General features: G+C 36.5%; 1 pseudogene; it reads right to left on the bottom strand.

Annotated features, from left to right (window-relative positions):
* Nucleotides 1-8,331: 8,331 nt before the first annotated feature.
* On the bottom strand, nt 8,332-10,495 carry LOC141490010 (dual specificity tyrosine-phosphorylation-regulated kinase 3-like; annotated as a pseudogene).
* Between the last annotated feature and the right edge of the window lie 349 nt (nt 10,496-10,844).

The raw sequence follows: 10,844 nt of genomic DNA, 5'->3' as shown, positions 1-10,844 counted from the left end.
GCACTTCCACAAAAACTGACCTTGAACTAAGGCATAAACCTTATAATCAAAAGCAGAAAGGCAGAAATAGTGAATACTTCTTTTTCAGATCATAATGCAATAAAAATCACATACAATAAAGGCCATGGAGAGACAGACCTAAAACTAACTAAAAACTAAATGACCTCATTTTAAAGAATGAGTGGATCAAACTGCAATTAAAGAGAGAATTAATGATTCCATCCTTGACAATAACAATAACAAGACAACATACCAAAACTTATGGGATACAAGCCAAGGCAGTTATTAGAGGACATATAATATCTTTAATTGCTTACATGAATAAAAAAAAGAAAGAGGAAATCAATGAACTAAGCATGCAACTAAAAAAAAATTAGAAAAAGAACAAATCTAAAACCCCCAATTAAATACCAAATCATAAATTCTAAAAATTAGAGAAATTAATAAAACTGATAGCAAGAAAATTATTGAACTAATTAATAAAAACCAAGTTGGTTTTATGAAAAAAAATAAAATTGATAAACATTTGGTTAATTTGATTAAAAAAAAGAATGAAAAAAGACCAAATTACTTGTATCATAAATGAAAAAGGTGAACTCACCACCAATGAGGAGGAAATTAAATAATAATTTGGATTATTTTTCCCAACTATATGACACTAAATTTAATAATCTAATTGAAATGGATGAATATTTACAAAAATATAAGTTGCTCAGGTTAAATGAAGAGGAGATTAAATACCTAAATAACCCTATCTCAGAAAAAGAACTTCAACAAGCTATCATTGAACTCCCTAAGAAAAAATCTCCAGGGCCAGATGGATACAAAAGTGAATTCTATCAAGCATTTAAGGAATAATTGGTTCCAATTCTCTATAAATGCTTTGGAAAAATAGATGAAGACAGAACTCTTGTCTAGCTCCTTCTATGACACCATTATGATGATGATACCTCAACCAGAAAGAGTCAAAACAGAGAAAGAAAAATTATTGACCAATTTCCCTAATGAATATAGATGCAAAAAAATCTTAAATAAAATCTTAGCAAAATGATTACAGCAAGTTAACATTAAGATAATACACTATGACCAAGCAAGATTTATCCTAGGAATACAGGGTTGGTTCAAAATTAGGAAAACTGTTAGGTTTGCTATTGATATAGTTAATTATACTAACAGAAATCATATAATTATCTCAATAGATGCTGAAAAAGCCTTTGACAAAATATGATACCCATTCCTACTAAAAACACTAGAGGGCATAGGAATAAATGAATTTTTCCTTAGGATGATTAGCAGTATCTATCTGAAGCCATCAATAAGTATTATATGCAATGGGGATAGGCTAGAGGCATTTCCAATAAGATCAGGGGTTAAACAAGGATGACCATTATCACCACTATGATTCAATATTGTATTAGAAATGTTACCTTTAGCAATAAGAGAAGAAAAATAAATAGAAGGAATTAGAATTGGGAAGGAAGAAAGAAAACTTTCACTCTTTGCAGATGTCATGATGGTATACCTAGAGAAACATAAAAAATAATTTAAAAATTATTAGAAACAATTAGCAATTTTAGCAAAGTCACAGGATGAAAAAACCCTCATAAATCTCCAGGATTTCTATATATTTATTATTTATTATTAATTAATTATTATTTCTATATATTAATTAAGATACAGAAGCAAGAGATAGAAAGAGAAATTCCATTTAAAGTAACTTCAGACAATATAAAATACTTGGTGGTCTACCTGCCAAGACAGACTCAGAAACTCTATGAAAGTAACTAGGAAATACTTCTTACACAAATGAAATCAGATTTAAATAACTGGGCAAATATTAACTGCTCATAGATAGGCTGAACTAATGTAATAAAAATGACAATTCTACTTAAAAATTCACTTATTTAGTACCTTATCAATCAAACCTCCAAAAAAATTACTTTAACAAGCTAGAAGAAATTGTAACTAAATTTATATAGAGAAACAAAAAGTCAAGAACATCTAGGGATTTAATGAAAAAAAAGCGCAGAAGAAGGTGGCTTAGCCTTACCAGATCTAAAATTATACTATAAAGTATCAGTCATCAAAACTGTCTACTATTGGCTAAGAAATAGAGTGGTGGATCAGTGGGAAAGATTAGGTACAAAAGAGACAACAGGAAACGATTATAGTAATCTGCTGTTTGATAAATACAAAGAGTCCAGCTTCTGGGATAAGAACTCAGTCTTCAATAAAAACTGTTGGGAAAATTGAAAGTAAGTATGGCAGAAACTTGGATTAGACCAACATTTCACACCCTATACCAAGATAAAATCAAAATGGGTCCAGGATTTAGATATAAAACACAATATTATAAGCAAATTAGGAGATCAAGGAATAGTTTACTTGTAAGATCTATGGAAAGGGAAGAAGTTTATGACCAAGGAAGAGATGGAGAACTTCATTAAAAACAAATTAGATAATTTTGGTTACATTAAATTATAAAGGTTTGCACAAACAAAACCACTGTAACCAAGATCAAAAGAAAATTGGGAAACAATTTTTACAAGTAGAATTTCTGACAAAGGACTCATTTCTAAAATGTATAGAGAGCTGAGTCAAATTTTCAAAAAAAAAAAACCCAAACCATTCCACAATTGACAAATGGTCAAAGGATATGCAAAGGTAATTTACAGATGAGGAAGTCAAAGTGATCCATAGTCATATGAAAAATTGCTTTAAATCATCACTGATTAGAGAAATGCAAATTAAAGCATCTCTAAGGTACCACCTCATACCTCTCAGACTGGCTAATATGACCAGAAAGGAAAATGATCAATTTTGGAAGGGATGTGGGAAACCTGGGATGCTAATGCATTGTTGGTGAAGCTGTGAACTCATCCAACCTTTCTGGAGAGCAAGCTGGAATTGTGCCCAAACGGCAACAAAAAATGTGCATACCCTTTGATCCAGCAATGCCACTACTGGGTCTATACCCTGAAGAGATGATGAAAAAGGGTAAAAATATCACTTGTACAAAAATATTCATAGCAGCCCTGTTTGTGGTGGCAAATAATTGGAGAGCAAGTGAATGTCCATGAATTGGGAAATGGCTGAACAAATTGTGGTATAAGTATGTTATGGAACACTATTGTCCTATTAGAAACCCAGAGGGCTGGGAATTCAGAGAAGCCTGGAAAGACTTGCAAGAACTGATAATGAGTGAGATGAGCAGAACAGAAAAAACACTGTACACACCAATCAATCTTATTGGACTTTGCTCAATCCACCAATGCAATAATCAAGGACAATTTAAGAGCACTCATGATGGAGAATGCCATCTGTACCCAGAGAAATAACTGTGGAGTTTAAACAAAGACCAAAGTCTATTACCTTCATTTTTTAAAATAAAAAGTGTATTATGTACTATATAATTTTGCTATCTCTAAGATTTTATTTTCTCAGGGCAGCTAGGTGGCACAGTGGATAAAGCACCAACGCTGGAGTCAGGAGCTCCTGAGTTCAAATCTGGCCTCATGCACTTAATAATTACCTAGCTGTGTGGCCTTGGGCAAGCCACTTAACCCCACTACCTAGCAAAAGCTAAAAAAAAAAAAAAAGATTTTATTTTCTCCTCGAGAATATGATTTCTCTCCCAACACATTCAATTTTGATCAATGTATAGCATGGAAACAATGTAAAGATTACCAGACTGCCTTCTGTGGGGGGATAGGCGAGGGAAGGGAGGGTGGAAGAAAGATTGTAAAATTGAAAACCTTACAGAAAATGATGGGTAGAAACTACTATTGTATATAATTGGAAAAAAATAAAATATTAATTTAAAAAATAAATCATAGGAATATTGAAATAAGAGTGACATATTTGTCTTAGGGTTTGTGATGGCAGAGAAGAAAATTGTATAAAAATATTCTAGATTGAAGGAGAGCAGATTTCAAAGAACTTAGAGAATATGTAGGCAGGATCCTGTGGATCAATATTCCAGGGGGGAAAATCAACCTAAGAAAGATGGGGAAGCTCTAAAGAATAACATTCTGAAGACCAAAATAGTATTCTGATGAGCAGGAAATGAGGACAGCTATGGATACTTATGGAATTCATCAATCAACATGCAATTTTAAAATGTAAGATATTGGTGCCTGAATGCACAAAGGATGGCAATTGTCCTGGCAGAATAGTATTAAAAGTTCTAAGTTGCAAATAAAGAAAGCTAATAAAAAAAAAAGGAGCTGACTTTTTTTATAGCTATATAACAAAAATAAATAAAGAAGTAGGATTACTTAAAATGAATAGAATGATGATAAATTGATAAAGGAAGATGGTGTTGTTCATCCTGGTAAGGATGGAATAACAAAAGAATATTAAACACATTAATAACATCATTGTGAGATGATCAACCTTGATGGATGCAGCTCCTCTTAGCAGTTCAGAGAGCCAGGATAACTATATTGTCTGGCTATGGACAATGCTATGCCCATCCAGAGAAAAAAATACAAAACTAAAACAAACAACCCTATAGAATATGAATGAACATGACATTCACTTTAAAAAAATTCTAATGTATTTCTTTCCTATCTCATGATTTTCTTTCTTTTTCCTCAGCCTAATTCCTCATACCAAAAAACTAATCTGTAAAAAAAAAAAATACTAAGGAGTGAAAATCAAAGTGGCCTAGCTTTTCACTGTGCTTCCTTTGTCTGACTCCTGGATTTCCTCATATGAGTCTACTGTGTTAAAATACAATGCTGCTCCTATCTACTCCCACTTTTTAACGGGTGCTGTGCTAAGTCACCAGCCTCATTTTCTCCTCTGGAGCCATCTGAGTCCAGTGGCCAGATATGGATCAAGATGACTGGAGATGGCCCCGGATGTGGGGCAATTGGGTTTAAGTGACTTGCCCAAGATCACACAGCTAGTAAGTGTCAAGTGTTTGAGGCTGGATTCAAACTCAGGTCCTCATGACTCAAAGGCCAGGGCTCTATCCACTGCCCCATCTAGCTGCCCCTAAAGTATAATTGTCAGAAGCTGGATTTTAATCCTGACTTGCAGGAGAGACTGTGCCCTGAACCCAGTTCCTTTGACTTCTGGGCCACCCTGATTAAGTCACTATTTATAGAAATAAAGAGATTTAAACAGTGGAAAAAATATTAACTGTTTACTAGTGGGATACAAGTCAATATAAGAAATAAGGTATTACCATATGAATAAAAATATTAATTCAGTGTCATACCAAAGTATTACTTTGTAGAGGTAGAAAAATAGTAATGGAATTAATATAAGGGCAAAAAGGTAAAACCATCTCAAGGGAAATATGAAAAAAACAGTAAGGGGGGTCTAGCTTCACAGATCCCAAACTATACTAAAACCTATTGATACTCGTTAAAAACAATGCTTGATCAGTGGAAGAAAGATTAACTATAGAACATATAGAAACAAATGGATCTATTAACCCAGTATTCAGTAAATACAAATACTCCAAAAACTGGGATAAGAACTCACTATTTGACAAAAAAAAATTCTAGGAAAATTGAATACTCATATGAAAGAAATTATCCATACCTCATACCTTATTCTAAGATAAACTCTGTGAAAATGTGACCTGTTTTTTTATAAATAAAAAAAGGTAAGATTAAAGTGGAAACAATTGGAAAAAATCTTTGTAACAAGTTTCTATTATAAAGTCCTCATTCCCAATATCTATTCAAATTTATAAGAATATAAATCATTCTCTCAATAATTGGTCTAAGGCTATAAACAAACAGTTCTCACGGGAAAGAGTAAAAGCTATCTATAGCTAAAAAAAATCCTCCCTATTACTACCAATTATAGAAGTGTAAATTAAAGCATTTCTGAAATTTCACCTCTTAGCCATTAGATTGGCAAAGATGACAAAAAAGGGAAAATGATAAATATTGGAGTGGTCAAAGGAAAAAAAAACACATGGCTGTAGTTTTGGTGGATTTGTGAATGGGTACGGCTATTCTGGAATGGAATGATTTAGAATTATATATAAAACAGTGCTTACTCTTTGACTCAATTAATTTCACAATTAGACCTATGCTTTTGAATGATCAATAAAGAAGAAAAGATCTTACATTTTTTTAGCAGTTCTTTTTGGGGTGGCAAAGAAACAGATAATTAAAGGGATGTTCTCTATGTCTTACTGAATACTTTTATAGGATCACTGAGCCTATTTTTCTCTCTGTTTTTTTTTTTTTATCAAGGAATACAGCTTCTCAAACATTGATAAATCTCACCCACAAAAATGATAATCATAAGAAGTTTAATAGTTGTCCTGCCATTTTTATGCCACATCTAATTCCAGTCTCTGCTCTTCCTGTTCATATTCTGGAGTCCTGAGCTCCTGAATAATGAAAGTTTTTCATATCTAGCCCAATGATCATTGAGATCTCCAACATTCCTTCCCAATCTCCCGCTCTCTTTAACTCCAACTTTGAGAACAGAAAGCAAATTGAAATTTCATTTCTGGAAAAGACCCCATGGCTACACTTAATATTTCTCTGATTTTCTAGATTGAAACTATCTTCTCTGACCACCATTCCACTGTACGTGGTGACAATTCCTCTAAGAATGTAAGCTCCTTGAGGACAGGGACCCTATACTGTGCTATTTATATTTGCCTCCTCAGCATTTAGCCCTATGTCTAGAATATAATAAGCAACAATAAATGTTTCCTTCAATCATTCAAACAGATATGAAATGATAGACATATTGTTTGAGGAGAGTGTTTAAGGTTTCAGACAGCAGATTGAAATCAATGTACAATTTCTCACATTTAAAGCAACATATTGTCCAAACACTATTTGATTCTGACCCCAGATCATTGAGTCTAATATCACACATATACTTTAAGACTGGTGTTTGTTGTATATGTTAATATTCTTTAAGCATGTACATCCAGTTTTCTTTTGATTTTAGAATGCTGTTTCTCTAAAGCATTCAGCCCCAACCTTCTATTTGATCTCTTTAAGTTTGATGTACCTTGCCTGGAGGAGACCAACATGTTTATAAGTATTATTTTTTATTCATTGGTTCAATGTGACCTCCAGATTTAAGCTTGAAGGCTTCTGTCCCTGATCTGCCTTGGGGGGAAATGTTAGAATTTCATGCTTAACAAATGCAAATAATACTGTGATCTCACTGGAAAATATTCCAACAGTTTAAAAGGCTGCTTAAATTTTTTTCGACTGAGGTTTATAGCATGATGGCATTCATACACAGTGCATAATGCATACATACATATATTATAAATGCTTCATGTATATTTACATACATACATATGTGTATATATTTCTATCTTATAGACTAGTTCAATAAACTTCTGGTCCAACTACATGTTACAATCTAGGCAATATATATTCATTCACTTGGTGTTTCTTGTGTGGATTGTTTCTCTGTAGAAATGAAATCAGAACTTATGAAACATACATTAAGGGATATTGCTGTCTTTTCTCCAAGGCACTGTCTTTTTGCTGTTTTCCTGATATTGCCTCTGCCTTGCTCCTCTTGTTGCTGTTGTTTTTTTAGTGTTATTGGTTCTGTTGTCACCCTATTGCTGACCCTGGTGCTATGTCCTCTTTGTTCAATGATCGCTAATAATAACAACATATATGTGTATAGAATGTATAGAACATATTAATAATATAATAAATATAACATATATGACAATATATGATATATAATACTTATATATATGTATGTGTATATATAAACACTAAATTTTCAAATTGCTTTTCAAATATAATTTAATTTTTCTTATAATAATTGTGGGAGGTAGGTGCAAATATTATCCTCATTTTACAGTTGAGGAACTAGGCAGACAGAAGTTAAATGACTTGTCCAGAATCACACAGCTAGTTAGTGTTTGAGGCTGGATTTGAACTCAATTTCTCCTGACTCCTCTAATTACTTTGCCTTGTAGCTTCAATTGTTAACTATGGAAATGCAACAAGTTCTCCTGGTTATTTTGACTTTTATTGTACTTCCTGAGTCTCAAGATCCAGGTACTAGTCCTTGATATATTTTGATAATTTCTTGGTAATCACACTACAAAAACAAAGACAAGAAACATCATAGTCTTACCTCTTTTTTCTTTTTTTTTTTATAAAAAGTAGTTTAATAGGTATTTCAATGCAATTAAAACAAGGTTGGTTAGGTAATTAGCCCTTGAAAAGTTAAATTATATATATATATATATATGTATATAAAATTTTACTTTTAAAAAAAAGGTCTTGTTAGTCAAAAACAGGGGCTCCAAGGATGTTGTATTTTCCAATTTGCATGTTTTCAGGGTAATTAAAAATATCACTTATACATATTTCCATATGGATCATATGAGTTTAGGCAAGACACTGCACAGAGGTATACTGCCATTAGTTTCTGACATTAAATTAGCTTTAAGCTTGTTGGCTAATCCAGTGGCTGGAGGCAATTTGGATCCCAAAGCATTCACAGGATTTGCTGTTTCCCTGACATTTTGTCTGAAGAGAGAGGTCTGGGCACAGGTTTACAAATCCAAGAGTGTTTTAAGGCCTGCGCTGGGGTCAGGCAGGCAGAGGGATCCCAATGAAGACATCTTTTCAAAAACTCTATAAACAAGTAGTCCTCACATGCGTTTAGTGTTGTTACCCAGTCTTCGCTGCCTGAAGGACCTGGCTTCTTACCCCTTCCTGAAAGCCCCCCACCAAGGACAGACTTCCCATCTGGCAGAGTAGTCACAGAACAATATCGAGGCAAACCTTTGGAGTGGATAGAGTACTTGGCATGCTTAGCTTGTTCAAGAAATTTTGGAGGGGGGCATTCCCAGAAGCTCCATTATACAAGCTAGCTGGTCTCCCTCATCCTCTCTGGGGAAAGAGAGGCTGTCCAGTCAAAAGTTCTCCAAGGATGCAGCCAAATCTCCAGACATTGCTAGGTGTACTGTGTTGACTTCCCAAAATGATGTCTGGTGCTCTGTGGAAACGAGACTGGATGTATGTATAGGGATTCTGGTACTCAAAACAGCTGGATCCAAAATCAGTCACCTTGGTTGCATGGCGGCCATGCTGCTTTAGAAGAATGTTTTCTGGTTTTAGGTTGCAACGAAAGATCTTGTTTCTGTGGAGAGCATCCAAGGATTGCAAGATAGATTGAGCGAATTTGCGAACCTGTTGGACACTGAACCCCTGAAACTTGTTCTTTTGGATCAGCTCATAGAGGTCCATACAGACATGATTCTGGAATGTAAAGCTTTCTAGCATGTGAATAACGTTCATGCTATCTGTTTTATCCTGTTTCTTTAGATGCTCTCCAATCCTAATTTCTTCAACGACTTGTCGTTGAAACCGCTTTTCATTGCGAACCATCTTCAGGGCAACATACTGACAAAGTTTGCGGTCATAGACGGAGCCACCTGCCCAAAACTGCCCTTGCCAATGATTTTCAGCACCTCGTATCTATAAGCCAAGTGGTCTCGAGGTACGTAAACGCAGCCTCCTTCAGCATCATTATACCCCCACATTGTTGGGGCCACCCAAGGTGCCATGCCTTTGCTTAGCATTTGGACCCATAAAATACACTTCAGGATAATTACGATGTCTAGTTTCTCATAAGGAGTCCGTTGATGCTTATACTGCTTTGGTCAGGAGTCAGAGGCATCACTTGGAGTGCTTTGGAGGAACTATCAGATTTGACAGTGTTCAGGCTGTCTGAACTTTTCCATTGAGACATGGTGGGAAGACACTTTTCAGAGGCATTTACTCCTATGGATTGAGAAGCATCGGTTCTTCTGTTTCCAAATTCCGGAAACAGCTGTTCCACCTTAAGGTCACCTCTCACCTTCTCAGTAGTAATCTAAGCTGTCCCAGGTAGAGCTGGTTGAGAGCGGTGCAGGCTGTATTAGCACCAGGTGGACATTTAGTTCCATCTCACACCACGAAGGTACCATACACACCCTCCCCACCCTCCTGCCCTTGGGGTTCCTTCTCCGCTGGTGCCTCCTTTCTGCTGCCTTTCCTTCCGTCCAGCCCCGCTCCTTCTCCCCGAGGCTGCTGGGCTCCCCTTCCTCCAAGGCCGCCCCTCCTTCTCCTGCTGCGCCCCCCTCCGCGGCTCCACAGGGCCCGGGCCCCAGGCGCACTCCGGGGTTCCTGGGCGGGGGACCCCCGCTCGCGGCCGCCCCGCATCCTTCCTGCCGGGCCCGCGAGCAGCGCCCCCATGGCAAGCCCGGGACCCCTCCACCTCGAGGGGAGAAGGGGGCCTGGGAAGGGCTGGCCGAGGTCGCCGGCGGTGCCGGGGATGGCGTGGGGGTCCGGTCCAGCGCAGCCCAGAGAGCACGGGCCGCGCACGGCCACTCCCGCCAGCGCCCGCACTCTGCTGCCTCCGTACTCTTATTTCTAAGTGAGGGACCTGGGTTTTTAAACTCTGAATTTCCATGACTTCTTTCAAGACTCAAAGCAAATTCTGATTTCTACAGGAAAAGCAGTCAGTCCCCAGCTTCTAATAATTGCCCTTTCAGATTAGAAGGCAGCTGGACTTGGACTTGGCTGGATCAGAGTTCTAACCCTGACGCACAATGTACTAGTTCTGGGACCTTGGGTAAGACGCGGAACTCGTTCTGCTTCAGTGTTTTGATGGTTAAAATAATTCTGAGTCAGTTTCTTTGTAATGTAATCATTTTATTAATCAAACCAGAACATTATCAATAAAAGGATATTCATTTGTCATCTCTCTCAGACCAAAGAGCCCTAATAGTCCGAGGCTCACAGTTTATATTTCCTTCAAAGAGTGGGTGGGTGTTCCTAATGGGTGGCAATCAACGCTGATTGGTTAACACGATGGGAGGTGGGCTC

The sequence above is a fragment of the Macrotis lagotis genome, chromosome 5 (genome assembly GCF_037893015.1).
Source record: "Macrotis lagotis isolate mMagLag1 chromosome 5, bilby.v1.9.chrom.fasta, whole genome shotgun sequence".
In the NCBI taxonomy this organism is placed as follows: Eukaryota; Metazoa; Chordata; class Mammalia; order Peramelemorphia; family Peramelidae; genus Macrotis; species Macrotis lagotis.
This window is presented reverse-complemented; position numbering and strand designations above follow the sequence as displayed.